Below are 19,227 nucleotides of genomic sequence, written 5' to 3'. Positions count from 1 at the left end.
TAATATATAATTGGTTGACTTATCAAACCATCTGCAATATACTGTCATATGATTATGTGGAAAGTGACCAATTTACAGCTTGGCAGTAAAATGTGCCTCTCTCTCATTGTTCATTAAAGTACTCTAACACCCATGCCCTATGTCCTACTTGCTTTAGAATTTAAAATGTGAAAAATGGCTAAAATCAATTAGTTGTAGATCTTTTTTTATGTTATTAGTAACAAATGTGTTAATGTTACCTCTGATATGCATTTATCCCAGATTAAAATGTAGACAAAGGAACTTGTAAGAATATGTTAGTGTATTTATTAAAGCATTAATAACACACTATTCAATTTCACCTGTATAGTAGGAGCTGGTTCTGTACTCAAGAGAATGGATGACCTCTGGAATAGGCAGCTGGCTTGTGTAATGAATGTTGATTCACTTCAAGCAAAAGTTGAACTTTTGGCTGCAGCAAAGTTCACCTTGTACAAAAGCTAGGTACTGCATTTAGAATTACTAGGGCCAGAGTGAACTCCAGGTCTAGTTTTGATTGCTTAAGAGGATCAGAAAGGAAATTTCAAGGTTTTATTTCTTCAAATTGGCCTGGGTTATTAATCAGGGGTTTTTACCAGTCCCAGAAAATCACAGGATTTTAGGTGAGATGGATGGCTCATCATGTGCTGATCTCAACTCTATACTAGCCTGCAAGGTAAGTGCAGTGCCAGTTTCTGAGCTGATGGCTGAGAGAGTCAGATCAAGTGACAAGGCCTCTTCATCAATGTTGTTGTCCTCTTCTCCTGGTGTCACTGCGACTGGGAAGACAGTGCTTTGTGGGTGTCTGAAAACAAAAAATCAGAAGGGGAAGGTTGATGTGAGAGAACGAGGTGGGAAACAGGAGGTTCATAATCGCACCATTTGCAGCTTGCTCATCCTGTATCCAATGGAGTTTAGAGGAATGAGAGGTAATATTATTAAAACATAAGATCCTGAGGGAACTTGACAGAGTGGACGCTGAGTGGATGTTGCCCCTCGTGAGAGAGACTGGAACTAGGAAACAAAGTTTAAAAATAAGGGGTTTCCCATTTAAGTTGGAGATGAGGAGAATTTTTTTTCTCTTAGAGGTTTGATGGTCTGTGGAATTCTCTTCCCCAGTGAGCAGTGGGAGCAAGGTCATTGAATATTTTTAAGGCTGAGCTAGATCGATCCTTGACAGACAAGTAAGTCAAGGGTTATGGGAGGACAGACAGGAAAATAGAGTTGAGACCACTTTCAGATCAGCCATGATCTACCAGAGCAGGCTTAAGGGGTCGAATGTCCTACTCCTGCTCCTAATTTGTATATTTATATGTTCATTATGCCACATAGCAGGATGAGGGTGAGCTGGGAGCTGAAAAGGGGCATAAGTTAGAAGCATACCATCATTCTTAATGTTCTTGGTAAAGGTGGATGGCATGAGGTCTGGTCCAGCCAGCCCATGATGTGGAGAGCCATCTCTTCTATAGGTTCAGGAGATGCAGGTGCCCTTACCTCCCCCACCAGTCCTGCTCTTTCCTTCTATTGTGTGCCATCTTTTCCTGTAAGACAGAAAGAAGAATGTTAGTGGTTGTGTAGCACTGTGTTGGGGGGATGGGCCTGCCATTACTGAATAGTTGGAGGTATGTGGGAGCAGTGAGCATTTGGATGTGAGGCTTGCAGCATTGGTAGATGTGTGAACATGAGGTGGATGTTAGGCCTGAATCCTGAGTGCCAGGGACTTGCTGCTGGATAAGTGATGAGGGGTGCAGTGCATTGAACAGCAAGAGTTTGGTGGTCTGGTGGGTAGGAAATGTCACATGAAGATGCAATCACTGACCTTTGACTACTGGTGTGAGGTCATTTGATTCTTGTGGAATTGTTGCCAGATTGATCTCCCTGGCTGCCTACTCCCAATCCCTTGAGGATGGTCCTTGAGGAATCCTGGCCCTCTACAGAACCACGGTATTTCTTCTCCTGTCTACATTGAGTGCTAAGGCCACTGGCACCACATCAGTGACCCTTGACCCCTCTCTGTCTATTAGCATATGCTGCTGAGTTCCCTGCTGAGACAAATGTTTTAAGTCCTCAGCTGCAAGTTGCATCAAGGCACTAGATTGGCACCTGCAGCTTGCCAGTTTTGTGTAGATGCAGGTCCAAGGCCCAATTTGCAGTGAGTCTTGGGCCTATGGTGCACATTCCAGGATGCCCACTACACATCATTTTTAGCATTGGACCAATTTCTCCCCTCTCGATTTCAATTTAAGAACAGCTCCAGTTTACTTGATGATGCTTGTCAAAATAAACACGCAGGAAGTTCCAGTTGCTAATTAGCTAAGAACATTGTGTATATTTGAATACAGCAGCACAGGGCATAACCTCAAAGCTTAGTACTTTTTGATTTTACTGTTATGTTAATCTGCTGCATTTCTCTTCAGTTTAACCTGGTTTGGAAGAGACAGACTGGCCTCAGAGGGAATGAGTTACCTGCTGTGCTTAACCAAGCTTTTCAAAATGGTACATCAAGCAGCCTAAGCAAGAGGATCTTGTCCAATCAGACTGCAGGGGCTCTCTGCTTTACCTCCTGACAGCAGGAAGTAGCTGCAAGGTATAGAGGATGAAGAGGGAGCTTAGTGGCAAACAAAACAAACAAAAAGCCAACAGAAAATTGGATTTAACAACAAGCCCGAGGGATTAACAGTCTGCAATGACAATATGCAGACAGTATGATCATAAGGATTTGAAATGGGGAAGCTTCTCTTCAACCTGTTTTTACATTGGGTTCCAGATTCCAAAATTTGGCTCTTCATTAACTCAGCAGATCAGGCTGAGACTTAGAGAGAAGTAATTTAAAAAGTGGTAAATGTTGCAAACCTGAAATTGAAGCAAAAACTGCTCAAAACATACAAGTCTTTCAGCAGCTGTAAAAACAAAAGATAAGTTAATATTCCAAATGCAGGCCTTCGATAAGAATTGGGTCAGCTTTGTGGCTTCATTCCGACACTTGCATTGGGTTAGAATCATCGGAGCTGAACTTACCACCTGGTTCTCCATTATCTAACGGAACATCAGAGGAGGAGTCACAAGAACACCGGAAAAAAAAATGTAAATGTTTACTGGGGGCAATTTTCATCCACTCACTGCCCTGTTCATACTGACAAGTGGGGCAGGAGGCTGATTTTTTTATGGCACATTTTACTGCCCACTAGCTACCAAGCCAGCCTAATCCGATTCCCAAACAAGCCATGCTGGAAGTGGGTAGAAACCGCTCCCACCTGAAAAGGGAGAAAACCGCTTCAAAATTTTCAAATTGGGGCTCTACATAGTTTGTAGGACCCCAATGCAATTTTCTGGTACCAATGGTTAGAGAATGTGTCGAGCACACTCTGCCTTTGAGTACTGGATGTAGAGTGGTCCTTAAAAGGGACTTCTGCAGGCCATTCACACGACCGCCACAAAAAAAGCACTGCTACTGATTTTTGTGGGGTCAGGAGGAGCATGATTTTCCATCCACATGATCAGCTTATCCCCACACTCTTTAGCTCTTGCAGCTCGCCTAAACTATTGAGGCCACGTGAAAGGTTCAAGCCTCTCGCTGGTGCCATTGCTCCACCCACCACCAGCCCAATGTGTGTTATTAATGGCCATGCATTGAATAGAAATGTGATGCAACAGAGACTAAGGGTCAGATTTTCACTACCAAGGTGGGTAGCTTGAGTAGGGGAATTTGGCAGACCTGTGTCGGTTTAAAGGGCCCCGTTAGACCCAACTTTTTTTTGCTTTGCGGAGGCAGGGACGGCATCGAATCAGACCCTGGAAGCAGATCCAAGGTGGTCACACATGTCCAGGTGGGCTGGTTAGAAGGCACACCTGGGTTCTCTGGGTCTTCTTCCCAGTTTTAACTGTTAGGCCCTTTAGCCCTCACCCCCTCCACCCATCCACCCATCCTCATAGCCCCTCTTCCAACTCTTGCCCCAACCTGTACACCATGCTCCCAAACACCCCCATGGATTCTCCATTCCAACACATGCCCCCACCCACACCCCATGACCCCTCATGCCCCCATGGCCCTACATGCCAACCTATGCCTCCTAATCACCTGTCCATGCCCCCATACCCCCAAATGGCCTCTCCATGCCACCACTCAACCATGCCCTCCCATACCTCCATGCCAAATCATGCTCCCTATCCATCCCCCTTTTACCTGCAACCAAGCATTCATAACATAATAATCACCCTAATGAAATGTCAACAAGAACTCTATTGAAACTGCATGAACAGATGGTAATTTTTTTCTAACCTACACCAGATGGCCTGACAGTCAAAGCAGTTGAGCAGATGGTGTGTTTTTCTAATTCTCACTGACAGCTTAAACCTGTTTTGTTTTCAAGTTTAAAGTACAAAGCATTTTAAAAATCCTTCACACCATAACACTTAAACAGATCATATCCACCCTTCAAGAGCATCTACATCCACTCCATCAATTTGTTACTCCCACACTGCAGATTAAGGCCCTTGGGCCAGCCAAAATGGGATCTGTCTGAACTCAGCACTAAGTTCAAATGGCCTTACTGAGGTTGGGTTTCCTGCCTGTGCGAATCACACCCTGCCCTGTTCCCCCTGCTGGCAAAAATTGGATCTGTTAGAAATGGGAGCAGGACTTCCACACCCGGGTCCTGCATACCATTTTTGAAGATCTGCAGAGCCTTCCTTATTCTGCAAAAATCCACCCCTAATATTTTTAACCAAAAATACAAACAGCAAGGACATAAATAAAGGAGAAGTTTATAAAAATGTGGATATATTGTTCCCAAGAAATTAATCCTTGTGAACATGGTGCCATTGAGTATCACACTGACTTCAACTATTCATCGCATCAAGTGCCATGCTGAGTGGCTTAGGTGGCCATGGTCTTCCAAACTTTCCAATAATAACAACAGTGGATGATTTTGTTGTTGGAGTTCTGGCTAAGCCAGTCTTTAATGTTGTCTAGCTGCTTCTTTTGCTGTCGGCTTCTTGCTCTTCTTCAGTTAATCCTTCCAGTGGTGATTAGGCACTCCAACCCTCCTTCACAGATAACATATCAGAAGACGACAAATGGAGTTCTCTGGACATTATGTAAAGAGTCCTCGTCTTCTTCTGGCCTCACTCAGTACTTTGTTAGTTCTTTTCTCTGCCCATCTTATCCTTGGGATCCTTCTTAAGCACCACATTTGGAAGCTGTTGATTTTCTTCATCTTCATCTTTCCCAATGCTTCAAGCTTCACGCCCATAATTCAATTATTAATCACCAATTAAAAAAATATAAATTGATAGCAGTATTTTGATGAAAAATGTACAATTTTTATGTTCTGTGAACCAGTTCTTTGGTGATTCACAAATGCACAACATTCAGAGCATTTTCTCAAGGTTTAGAAAACAAGCTGCTAAATTCAGTCTCAGTGGGGGAGGTGATTTATTGGCGTTTTTCCCATATCTCCTCCTAATTTAGGTCTCACTATCATGCATCATTCCCTACACAAAATGGTGCATAAATTAGCACAGATATTAAAAGATAGGGGGCAATTTTAACCTGCCCCACCTCAGAGATGGCGGAGATCAGATTGTCCACCTCTTCTACATACTGCCCAATTTTACTTCCCATGGATAAAATCAAGTGGTGTGAGAAAACAGCATTAGGTTAAAGTAAATCCCTTACCTTTTGATATTGTTGGCCTCAATAGTTAGGGGGTTGGAGGGTGAGGTTGAAAGCAGGGTGCTGGGTAGATCTATAGCAGCAAGGAAATCCGAAATACAGTTAACCATAGCAAAGCTAACGTCAAGACCTAATTTAAATATTTTGGGTAGAATTTTCCGTCCCCGTTGGCATCAGGTGTCATGGTGGGCATGATCGGACAATATGGCGGAAAGGCCAAAAAAAAAAATCAGTTTCATGTAGTCACGAAACCAGTTTGCAATAGTCCACTCCAACCTGTCAATGGTGGGCTGCGTTTCCCGCTGCCTGACATCAAGAATGTCATTTTAATACATCCACATATTATTATAAGTCTTGCTCGCTGGAATTATCCCCCCACGCTGGATCATCTGGCCACGTTGGTGTGATTGCACATCAACAGTTTTCACAACAGCAAAGATAAAACATGCACCTGGCGAGCTGAACTTAGAGGGGAACTTGGAGGTGAGTGTATGCTAACATTGCACAGCACCCGCGAGGGTCATTTGTTGGGCTTCAGGGTTGAGGTGCTGTGATTCAGACATGGGCACAGGCAAGTCGCTTTTCCCAGCTAGCTGACTGTGTGGTGCCAGGGCAAGGGCTGCACTGCGGGTGCGGCGAGTTGGTGGGGGGTGGGGGGCGGGGAGGGGGCAAGGCAGCCCGGTCTGATGGTAGTGCATGAGCACATGTGGGGTGGGGGGGCAAAGAGGGAAGTGGCCACACAAGGGAAACCCTGTGTAAAAGTGACCATTCCTCTGCAGCTGAGTTAGTTCAGGCGCAGCCACATTGACATCTTGGAGTCGAGCCTGTAGCTTATCTGCTCACTCAGGAAACGCAGAAGCATGAGAGTGCCACCAAATGCTACAGAGCTTTTCACGCCTTGGGTACAGCCGGTAAACTAATGAGCATTTCAGTGGACTGCAGAACAATTGGATGACTGTACGATGTGCCCAATCTCGTTAAAGCTGGCTGTGGAGCAGTCACTGGTGGAGGTGCTCACAGCTCCTTGCAATGTCATCATTCAGATTTGGATCAGTTTCCCACATGGTTCAAGCTACCAGTGCAGCCTTGCAGTGTGGGTTAGGAGAATGCCTGTGCCTGAACTGAGAGCACAGCATGCAGACCAGTGGACAAAACTGCTGCCAATCAACCGGGTGGAGTGGGGTGGGGGTGGGTGGAGTTCTGAGCAGCCAAGCAGTGCACTAAACTCTGGCCATCCAAGTGGTGACCAGCACTCTCCAGGATGCATTAAGGGGCCTTCAGACTGAACCAAGAGAGGTTCCTAGTACACCCATGCTAAGTCACGCATCTCACGCTTTCATCCTGCAGGAGTGCAACATCAGGAGCATGGAGCCTGGTAACCTAGCTGTAGGCCTCATTGTTTAAAGGGAGCAGAGACAAAGAGGAGAGAGTGACAGGTGCCTGGCTGGACAGAGGGAGGGGCAGCACCCTCAAGAAGGGGAGGCTGGGGCTCCTGCATATGCTGCTGAAGAGCTACAATGAGACATTGCTGTTTGGCGCCTAGCCAGACCCAGGATCTATAGATGGTACTTGTCATTCCTATAGATGACTGAGAACCAGTGTCGCCAAATACTGTGCATTTCCAGGGAACTGGTTGGTCACATCTGCCACCTGTTATAGGATTTGGCACCATGGGGACTTGGAGGTCATCCACTGCCAGTGGCCGTGAAAGTGACAATTTTTACGCTAATGGCTCCTTTCAGAGATCCACAAGTGGCCTCCATGGGATATCAAAAGCCTCACACAAATGCCTCCAGGAAGTCACAGGCGCCATATTCACCAAGGTACAGAACTTTGTGCATTTCGCTTGGGATCAGGAAAGCCAGGAAACAAGAGCGCTGGGATTTCCCCACAGGTGCAGGGTGCGATCAACTGCACTCATGTGGAGTACAGATCCCTGTGGCAACAAGTGGTCAACTATATCAACTGCAAGTGCTTCCACTCACTGAACATTCAACTAGTGTGCAACTACCACAAACACATCCTACAGGTCAGTGCAGTTTCCAGGGAGTGTCCACAACTCCTACATTCTTAGCAGGTGTCAGATCCCTGACATCTTCCCAGGTCCACAGAGGCTGCAGGGTTGACTCCTCAGGGACAAGGGCTACTTGCAGAGGACATGGCTGATGATGCCCATGCAGCGGCCACAGACTGCAGCAAAGAGAAGATACCATGAGGCTCATGTTGCAACTTGCACTTTGGTGAAGCAAACCATCAGGATGGAGCCCTTCAATACAGTCCACAGAGGGTGTCACGCATCAACGTCCTCTGCTGCACCCTTCACAACCTGGCGCTGCAGCGGGGAGAGGAGCTGGCTGAGCTGCACCTCTCCTCCAATGAGGGGGATGGGGAGGTTCTCAAAGGCAAGGATGACGACGATGAGGCCATCATACTAGTCAGACAAGGTAGGCATGCTCGGGAGGCCCCCAGCTGCTAGATTCATGGATTGATGATGAGGACATGCAATCTGAGGATCTATGGTGTCTCCTCACTGCATCTGAACGTTCGACTCCTGTCCAGCTGCTGGAAGATCGGTTGCACTCTGAACAGGGTCATATCATGGAGATGCAGCAGGGAAACTAACTTCTTCTGATCCTATGACATCCTTTGTCAGCTGAACCCTTCAGGACCACACTGTTACTGGACACAGATGCTGATGAGATGGTGGGGGGAGCAGCTGCACAAATGCTCTGTGGGCACACAATGACGAAAATCTGTGCTGCCAGCCCAAGACATTCTGGCAGCAATGATAAGCCCCATTGAGTTGCAGGCATGACTGAGGTGACCAGTGACAGTGAAGGCACACCATCAGTGTGCTGGGAAGGTTGCACAGAGTGCAAGGAAGAGGCTCTGGTGAGACACCTGCCTTTACTTTGTGCAGGAACCAAGGTTTTACATCTGAGTGACACGAACACTGTTCATCATAACAAGGAGCCATAGGCAAGAAGACATTCTTGGGAGTTTATTTACAATAGTGAATATTATGTACAAGTGATTAACACCCATGCCCAGGCTCTGAAAGAGTTACATCTAACTTCCTTAACCCTGCCGCCACATCTTGGTGTTCCCCTGACATCCACAGCGGAGGTGGAGGCAGCCTACTACTCCCTGCCTGTGATGTCCTTGGCAGGCATCCTCTGGAGGGCTGAGATCTGGAGGGCCCCAGACTGCTTTCAGGGTCCTGCTGTGTGGCAGTGGCACCATCCTCCACCTGTGGAGCTGGAGCTCCTGGTGTTACAGGAAGAGGGGATTCAAATGAGCTAGATACTCGCCAAGTCACCTGGGTGGATGGCCTTGGGTACGTACTTGCTGATCCTCCTCCCTATGGGTATCCAAGGGCCCTTGGCTGACCCCTTGTAGAGAAGGGGAAGCGAAAGTGAGATCTAGCTGTCACGCACTCCCCTTGCATTGACACTGTTGAAGACCAACTATGGCGTCAGCATTGGGGTTCAGCCTGCGCAGCAGTACGGGACTGATGTCCTGGACCAAGGTCTCCATGGGTGCTGCCAGTGAAGACCTTGGTGCATTAGCATGCCATGGCTATCACTTCATGCCATGGATATCACCATAGTCTGAAGGTGGACAGACTCATCCATTATGACTTGCAATCAGAAGAGTGCAGCAGACATCCCTTCTTATGTTCCTGTGCTTGCCTTTGCAGCAACTGAGGTATGACCAAGTCCAGAAGCTCGACATCTGATTCAGACTCAGATTTCTGGTCACCAGCAGTCCTCCAGATGCCGGAAACGTGGGAATCCCCTGCCGAAGCCTGCTGTGGGTCAGACTATGTGATGTTCTCACCAGATTGTGACCCCAAGGCTACTCTAGAACTAGGTCCCACCGAGGTTTGTCTCTGCATTGGAGGAGGGTGTGGGTGAGCACTGTGATGGGACTTCATTTAGGGTGATATCAGATTCTTCCAAGATGTCTTCAGGGTTTGCATCAAGAACCTGGCTCATGGACCCCATCAGTTGCTTCCCAGATGTGCCTACATAAGCAAGAGGAGATAATTAGTTCATGGCAGGGGACTGCAGAACAGGGGAACTCACTCACAGCATGGTTATCTGATGGATGTTGTACTGCTGGATCCTCACTTGGTTGAGCACCGCCAACCTCGCTGTCAGCACAGGACCGGTCCACAGTGTCATCAGCCAGCTGGATGGCTCTGTTTTCAAAGTATTGAGGATCTTGATTTCAGGTATTCCTCCACCAGGCTGCGACCTCTCCCTTTTGTTGTGTGCCAGCCTGTCCTGCATGAAGACAGGCGGAGAGAATGTAAGTGGGATGCCTGCCAGGCCAGATGAGAAGGATGCCTAGCATGTGTGGGTGCTGACTGGTGCCATGGGCAGGATGAGGACACAACCTGCAGGGCAGATGAAGGTGTGAGAGAGATTGAATGGTGATGGCCCTTGAACTGGCAATGAGTAAGATCCTGGGAACACCGTTTCACAGTCATCACATTTAAAACTGCAAAAATTTGAGGAACACAGCCTCATTTAAATATTTCTATGTGCCCCTGGAGAGCTGGTTGGTTGTCCAATTACCAATTCACCTCCCTTAAAACTGGATCAGGTGGGTTAGAGTCAGATTTTTAACTTTTTTGGCCCCTTTCCTGTCCATCCTGGGCAGTTAAAATTCTCCTTTTATTGATATAAGATTTACCTCTCAACCACTTTCCAGACTAAAGAGCCCCAGTTTCTATAACACGCTGTCATTGGTCAGTACTAGTGATCAGCTTCATGGTTTTTCTCTGAACTCAGTCTTGAATGTTTTATTTGGGGTAAGTTTTCATTCTAATAGGGTGTTTTATGCTTATGTTTGGGTGCTAGGTGTGCCCCTGGAGCTCCAAAATGGCATCCTTAGGACAAGGGCACACATTTTGCACAAAATCATTTTGTTTGTGAGGGCATTAGGGATGCACACAGTAAACATCTGCCTTAAGTATGCAGAATAGGCTGATCATGGCATCAGTGTGTAATGCAGCTCAACACTCCAGCTGACGCCCTCCTTTAATCTCTCACAGCTGAACACATGTTCAATGGCAGGAAGGAGCCCCCACCAATGCTATTTAAAGCAATCAACTACCTACAGGTTTGTTGCTGGTTGATTGCTCTTAGCTGTTGCTTCTACAAATGTTTGGTATTTTCTATAGTTGTTTTAAAGTTGCAAAAATCCATAGGGGATAGTGTGGCAGGTGCTGAAGGAGTTTTGGCAGACTTCAAAGCTTCTGTGCGAACCAGTTGCTCCCAGATATGGTTACACCAACAGGCATTCCCCTTGGAATACAGCATGACATTTGGAATGAACTCAGGGATCGCAGGACAAGCTGCTGGAGGAGTCAAGGGAAGAAGGCTATACCCATTCAAGTTAAGAGTGAGAGGTGGCCTTTTTGAAATCTACAAGTTTCTTTGGATACTTGATAGGGCAGATACAGAAAGGATGTTTCCCTTTTTGGGAGTCTAGAACTAGGGGACAATTAAAAAAAGTTCCCATTTAAGAGATATGAGTAGAATCTTTTTCTCAGAGGGTATTAGTCTGTGGAATTCTCTGCCCGAGAGCAGTGGAAGCTGGATCATTGAATATATTCAGGCCAAGTTAGATTTTTGATCAACAAAGGAGTCAAATTATGGGAGGTAGACACCACAATCTGATCAGTCATGATGTTATCAAATGGCAGAGCTGACTCAAGGGACTGAATGGTCTACTCCAGCTCCTAATTTGTGTGTTCTTGTGTTGAGCAGAAGGGCTCTCAGCATGAGACGTTATCTATCCAGGGTGTTCAGGAAACAATGTTTCTACCCAAGTCCCCGTGAGAAACAATGGGCATAATTTAATGCCCCCTGCACCCCACTAGAGGAACGAGCTGGGAGACAGGATGTCTGTAAAATGGGGCAGGAAGGCTTGGGGTGGAGAGCCCATCATGTTCCTGACCCCTGCCAATTAAGTCTGGAACAGTAAGGGTCAGTGACTGCCTTCTCACCCTAGGCCAGTTGAGACACTCAATTGGCCAATTAAGAGCCTCAGCCTATTGCCACTATTCTACCAACTGCAGTGGGAAGATTGGCAGGTAAACAGGTTGGAGGCCCCGCGGGCCTGCCAGCAGCCAGGGCCGGGAGGGGTGGGGGTCCATTTGTACTTGGGCACCTGGAGGAAATGGTCAGCAGCAAAGGCCGACCCTGATTCCAGTATACAGTCCAAGTACATGTGTACAGCTGCCACATGAAATGTGAAAGAGCAGGACCAACCCTGCAAAGCCCTCCTTACTAAGATCTGGGGGCTCATGCAAAAATTGGGAGAGCTATCCCACAGACTATTCAAGCAATAGACTTAGAATTATACCTTACAGCCAACATCCTAGACACCTTCACCACCCCTGGTGTCCTGTCCCACTGACAGGACAGGTGCACTAGTGGTGGTGGCACACTGGTATACAAATCATGAGGGAGTTTCCCTGGAAGTTCTCAACATTGACTCCAGACCCCATGAAGTTTCATGGCATCAGGCCAAAAATGGCAAGGAAACCACCTGATTACCACCTACTGCCATCCCCTCAGCTAATAAAATCAATATTCTTACATGTTGAACACAACTTGGAGGAAGCCATTCTGCAAGAGTGGTGAACGTACTCAGGGTGAGTCAATTCAATGTCTATCACCAACAGTGGCTTAACACCACTACTGACTGAGCAGGCTAAGTCCTGAAGAACATATCTGCCCGACTGGGCCTGCAGCAAGTGGTGAGGAAACCAAAAGGGAAAGTCTACTAGACCTTGTCCTCACCAATCTACCTGTCACAGATATACTGTCATGGACAGATGTAGGTAGGAGTGACCACCACCATATTGTCTTCACAAGGACTAAGTTCCATCTTCACATTGAGCATATACATCATCATGTTGTGTAGCACTACCACAGTGTTAAAAGCAATAGATTCAGAAGAGATCTAGAGGCTCAAAGCTGAGCATCTATGGGCACTGTGGGTCATCAGTAGCAGCGGAATTATATTCAACCACAATTTGTAACCCCAAGGCCAGGCTAATCCCTCACTTTATCATTACCATCAAGCCAAGGGATCAATGAAGCGTAGAAAGACAAGCACCAGGTATATCTAAAAATGAAATGCCAAACCAGTGAACTAGTTGCATGCCAAACAGCACATGATAGTTAGAACTAAATGATCTCATGATCAACAGATCAGATCAAAGCATTGCAGTCCTGCCACATGCAGTTGTGAATAGTAGCAGACAATTAAACAACTAATGGGAGGGGAGCAGGTTCCACAAATAGCCCCATCCTCAATGGTGGGGGAGCACAGCACATCAGTGCAAATGACAAGGCTGAAGCATTTACAATCATCTTTAACCAGATGTGCCAAGTGGATGATCCATCTCAGCCTCACCTCAAACTCCCCAGAATCACAAATGCCAATCTTCAGTCAATTCAATCAAAGGTGATATGAAGAAGTGTCTGAAGGCACTGGATACTGCCAAGGCTATGGCCCCTGACAACATCCTAGCAACAGTACTGAAGACTTGTGCTCCTGAATCAGCCATGTCCCTAGCCAAGCTGTTCAGTACAGCTACAACTGGCATCTACCCCAAAAAAAATGTAGCCTTGTCCTGTCCACAAAATGCAAGACAAATCCAATCCAGCCAATTACTGTCCCATCAGTCTATTTTCAATCATCAGCAAAGTGATGGAAGGTGTTGTCCACAGTGCTATCAAGCAGTACTTACAGCAATAAGATGCTCATGGATTTTCAGTTTGGGTTCCGCCAGGGCCACTCAACTCCTGACCTCATCACAGCCCTGGTCCAAAAGTGGACAAAAGAGCTGAGCTCAAGAGGTGAGGAAAGAACTCTTGACTTCAAGGCAGCATTTGATCAAGTATGACATCAAGGAGCCCTGGCAGAATATGGTTGTGGTTATTAGAAGTCAATCATCTCAGTCCCAGGACATCACTGCAGGAATTCTTCAGGGTAGTGTCCTAAGCTCCATTATCTTCATCTGATTCATTAAAGACCTTCCCTCCATCATAAGGTCAGAAGTGGGGATGTTCACTGATGATTGCACAATGTTCAGCACCATTCAGATACTGAAGCAGTCCATGTCCACATGCAGCAAGACCTGGACAACATTCAGGCTTGGGCTGATAAGCAGCTAGTAATGTACATGCTACACAAGTACAAAGTAATGACCATCTCTACTTGGCATTCAATGGCATTACCATTGCTGAATGTCCCAACATCAACATCCTCAGGGTTACCATTGACCAGAAACAGAACTGGACCAGCCATATAAATACTGTGGCTACAAGACCAGATATTTTGAGGTGAGTAATTCACCTCCTGGCTTCCCAAAGCCAGTCCAAAATCTACAAAGCACAAGTCAGGAGTGTGATGGAATATTCTCCACTTGCTTGGATCAGTGCAGCTACAACAACACTTAAGAAGCTCAACGCCATCCAGTACAAAACATTCCGCTTGATCAGCAACCCATCCACTGCCTCCACCACCAATGCACAGTGACTGCAGTGTGAACCATATACAAGGCATTACCTCCTTCAAAAGCAAGCACTTGGCAGAGGCAGAGAGAAAACGCATGGAGAAGAAATCCTGAGCCAGCAACTCATCCAAAACTCAATCAGCTGCAGTATCCTGCCCTATTTGCAGCAGAACCTTCCAAGCACAAATCAGCCTAAACAGTCACCTGTGCACCCAGCAGAACCCTACCAAGCATCCCAATGATGAACATGGTCATCTTAACCTTGATGGATGAGCAAGAAAGATCTGCTCCCATTGCTTCCTGAGCATGTGTGTCTGCAGAGCCTGCAGGTACAGGACATCTCTCCTCCATTCCACCTCCTCTACCAAGTCTCCTAATCCAAAAACCTTGGAATCAGTCTCTCCTACATTGTTTTATTCTTCAATGTTTCCCAGGTCATGTCCACTTCTTGCATGACTGTAACACTTACTTCACCAACAATTTCCCTCCCATTTTAAGAAGCGCAGGCTTGTTTCAAATGAAGCTAACGTCTCTCACTATTGCTCCACTGCTAATGCATCCAGCCAATTAAGAACACAAATTGTACTGCTTGGTTGCTGAAATAATTGAAATGAGCAGCCAGCATGAAGTTGGTGTGCTGCCTGCAATGCAATGCAATCAACTAGCAAGGTGAGTCATGCATCAATCTGTTTAGGATCACATTGGATATATGGCAGAGAAACAGGCCATTCGGCCCAACCAGTCCATGCTGGTGTTTACGCTCCACTTGAGCCTCCTCCAATCTTTTCTCATCTAAACCTACCATCCTAATCCTTTCTCCCTCAAATGCTTTTCTAGCTTCCCTTTAAATGCATCTATACTATTCACTTCAACAACTCCACGTGGGAGTGAATTCCACATTCTCACTACTCTTTGTGTAAAGAAGTTTATTTTGAATTCCCTATTGGATTTCTTGGTGACTATTTTATGTTGATGTTCTCTAGCTATTGTCTTTTTGACAAGAGAAAATATTCTCTTTGTATCCACTCTTTCAAAACCTTTCATAATTTTAAAGACCTCTATTAGGTCATCCCTCAGCCTTCTTTTTTCAAGAGAAAAGAGAACCAGCCTGTCAATCCTTTCTTGACATGTATATATACACATTTCTAGTATCATCCTTGTAAATTTTCTTTGCACCTCTCTATCGCATCTGTATCCTTTTTTTATAATATGGCAACCAGGACTGCCCTAACCAAGGGTCAAGATGGGTTTAGCATAACTTCCCTCCTTCCAATTCTATCCCTCTAGAAATAAAGCCAAATCAGTTCTTGGTTTGCTTTTTTATGGCCTTGCTAACATGGGGCAACTTTTAATGATTGATGTATTTGTACCCCAAGATCCCTTTGTTCCTCAATCCCCACCAAGACTTGCACCTTCCAAGTAATAAGTGACCTCACTATTTTCCCTACCTAAGCATACTACCTCACAATGATTTGTGTTGAACTTCATTTGCCAATTACTTGCCATTAATGTCTTCCTGTAAAGTGTTGCACTCTTCTTCAGTATTGACTATTCCCCCAACTTAGTGCTTTCTGGAGCTATTGAATGTAGCCTCCATATTGTATAGCTTTGTGCACCTGAAGTGCATGTAAGGAGAGAATGTTTGAGTCTTCTCCCAGCGATTGGTACCTCACATGCTGGGAATACATGGTAGGAAATCTAAGGGCCATTCTTGTGATTTTCCACCCATTGAAATTAAACTGCTTGTGTGTTTGGCTTGATGACTATCACTTTAAATCCAGTCACAGTACATACATAAGCAATTTGAAAACTAACCATAGTTAAAATTCTGGCACCAAGTTTTAACCAATAAAAAATTTTATTTCTGTTTTTTACATGATTACAGTCTTGAGGGAACAACCCAGTGACATAATTTAAATTTAAATAATGTGTGATTCATTCAGTTTCCCTGTGATTGATAGTATATTTCTGAATTTGAATAGTCAGTTATTTAAAATCCATGCTGTCTCAGGACTTGGAAAATCCATCCCACTAGGATTGGGGGCATTAAACCTCCCTCAATTTTCCATCTTTTAATTTTCAGGTATAAAAAAATTGTGGCAACACATGTTGGAATTCCCAATATGTGCTGTTGTCACACAAACACAGCATCAGCATCATTGATGTTGAATGTTTACTACATTGTGTCCTGATGATTAAAATTGGATATTACACTTAAGGTGTAGTCTGGTCTGACCAGAGAATTTATGTAGGGAATATTTTTACTTACCAACATGCTGGAAGCAGGATGTGGGAAACCCGCAAGTCAGGTGCAGCTGTTGGTTTAAAGTCAGCCTGTCTGACCTGATTGGTTTCCATTCGGTTGGGGATAAAACTGAAGCAGACCTTAGTGATTCTGGTTTTCTTTCGCAGGATCCCTTTAAGAAGCTGCCTCTCACTTTGTCCCTCACTTTTCTTAATTTAGTTTAGTTTGTTTCAATCAAAAGAGTAAAACCGGAGCAGGACCGGGTAGGTGTGTTACCTGAACCCAGAGTTGTGGGGGGGGGTGGTGGGATCCAATCTTAAAGTGTGGTTTGATCTCAGAGGGTGTGGGCCCAATCCCAAATCCTGGCGTGTCAGCGACAAGGATGAGGAGGGAGGGGGCATTCCCCAATCCTGGAGATGGGTGGTTGGAATCCTGGTGTGTGGTGATTTGTATGGGGATGGGGATGGGGCGGAGTGGCTTTTGATGGTAAGGGAGCTTGCAGGGTCCAGGAGGAATGATTCCTGTTCACATGCTCCTCCTGACCCACAAGAAGTGAAGGCACTTACCTGCACTCCGAGGCTGCCTGGACTCACTGTGGTTGTCGGGTTTTCCGAGGCCCAGAAAAATAAGCTAAACCCAAGGCTTTCATTCTCTTTAACACATTTAAAATGCCAACCCTCCTCCTGGGAGTAGTTTGGCTGCTTGCCCCTTGTCCTGCCTCAAAAAAACCCAGAAGTTGGAAGGTTGGAACTGGATTCCCAATGCGCTCAGAGTTTTTGCCCATTTAACTACACACGACCCTACATATTTCCAGCCACTCACCCATATTAAAATTATCCCCATAGTTTCAGTGTAACTTTCTCTGACTTGTACCCTACTGATCTGGCAGAGTAAGCCAGCGTTTTGTTTACGTTGTTAACTGCTGCTTCACAATAAAGCCTTGACATGCCAAGTGCGTAGGATACTAACATCCACAGAGGTTATCGACCTTCACTTAGGTTTCTTAATTTAAAAAATAATTCTTTCCAGCCCAAAAGTTACCACAGACTGCTTTCCAGATAAATTTGGCAAAGGAAAGAGGGGCGGCTGCGCTTCTCTCGTAAGGAAAAGCTCAAGAAACCTCAGAAGAAAATTAAAACATGTGAATGATATGTAATTTTTTCAAATGGCATCTTTAGCCCATTTATTTTAGTGGTTTCAGTAATCACTAAATTGCCATAATAAAAGCAAAATACTGCAGATGCTGGAAATCGGAAATAAAAACAGTAAGAACTGCAAAACTTCAGCAGGTCTGGCAACATCTGTGGAGGGAGAAACAGAGTTAACGGGCAGAATTTTGCCCTTGGTGTGCGTGCGGGCCCCACCAGCTCGGCGGTGGGCAGACAGCCGGTGCTATGCTCTTTCTGTGCAGAGGGGGAGGGAATCCCCAGCTGTTAAAGTGCGCTCTTTCGCGTGCGTGGTCCCTGAGACAAAGTGCTGTCTCAGGGAGATTACTGACAGTCCAAAAAACTTTAAAATAGAAAAATTTAAAAATTATTAACACGTCCCCCTCATGTCACAATGTCACACGAGATGGGACATGTTAATAAGTATCACATAAAATGTATTAAAGCTTTTAAAAATGGACATGAAACTTCATCCCACCAGTGGATGATGTTTCATGTTTTATCAGAAGCCTGCTGGGGCTCCTGGCCTGCCCACCAGCCTTAAGGTTGGACAGGCAGGGCCTTTAATTATCTTAATTACTCTGTCAATGGCCTCAATTGGCCATTGACAGGTCAGCAGGTGGACAGCTGATTTCGCTGTCCGCCCGCCTTCCTAAAATTTAAAGGGACCAGGATGACGTCGGGGGTTCCTCCTGACATCATCCCGCGTCAGTTTCCTGTCGGCGAGCAGGCCCCGCCCACAAATCACCAACGGGAAAATTCAGGCCAACCTTTCAAGTCCAATATGACTCTTTTTTTGGAACTCCGTTTGCCATGTTATATAAATGGGGAAATGTGAGATATTTAGGGCTGTATTTAGTCCCAATGACAGGGGTCCTGTCACCAGGCCCAAAAGTGAGGTTGCCGGGGAGGGTCAGCCCTGCTTTGGCAATCAGCAGGTCCCAGTGCCTGTAGGCTGTTTCCTTTCAGATTGGCGCATAAACAGGATCACAATACCAACAGTGTTGAGGTGAAATGTCAAACTTTTATGCAGCCACCAAAACAACAGCACAGTATAATGAGACAAGATGGCTGTGCCCACAAGGGAACCATGGGTTCCCAATCACCAGACGGTGATAACCTATATTGTCATGACCTCTTTCTTTCACCCTCAACATCACATACCCATTTTGTGCTAACTAATGATGTCTGAAAAAACAACCAAGGTGAATACATGTATAAACAGCATCCTCACATCAAAATGCACTCACAAGTGAATGCATGTGACCAAAAAAAGCATCGTAAATGTAAGAAATAAAAATGTCTTTGGAAAAGTCCAAACAGTGAACAGGAATTGCAACAAATAATGTGCATACTGGCATATGAACACATTTCACAGGGTTGAACTACCCCTAGAGTCACTGGGTTCACTCAGCACTCAAATACCAGCATCAATCCAGAATTATGAGATTTGCCAGATGGTCTGGGGGATGTCTCTGACAAGTAGAGCATCTTAAAACAGGCGTCAAGGGAACAGGGCTAAAGGTAGATGGCTGGCTAGGTATGCTACAAGCTGTTGCTGTAGGAGCAGGAGCATGAGCTG

The sequence above is a fragment of the Carcharodon carcharias genome, chromosome 4 (assembly GCF_017639515.1).
Source record: "Carcharodon carcharias isolate sCarCar2 chromosome 4, sCarCar2.pri, whole genome shotgun sequence".
In the NCBI taxonomy this organism is placed as follows: Eukaryota; Metazoa; Chordata; class Chondrichthyes; order Lamniformes; family Lamnidae; genus Carcharodon; species Carcharodon carcharias.
This window is presented reverse-complemented; position numbering follows the sequence as displayed.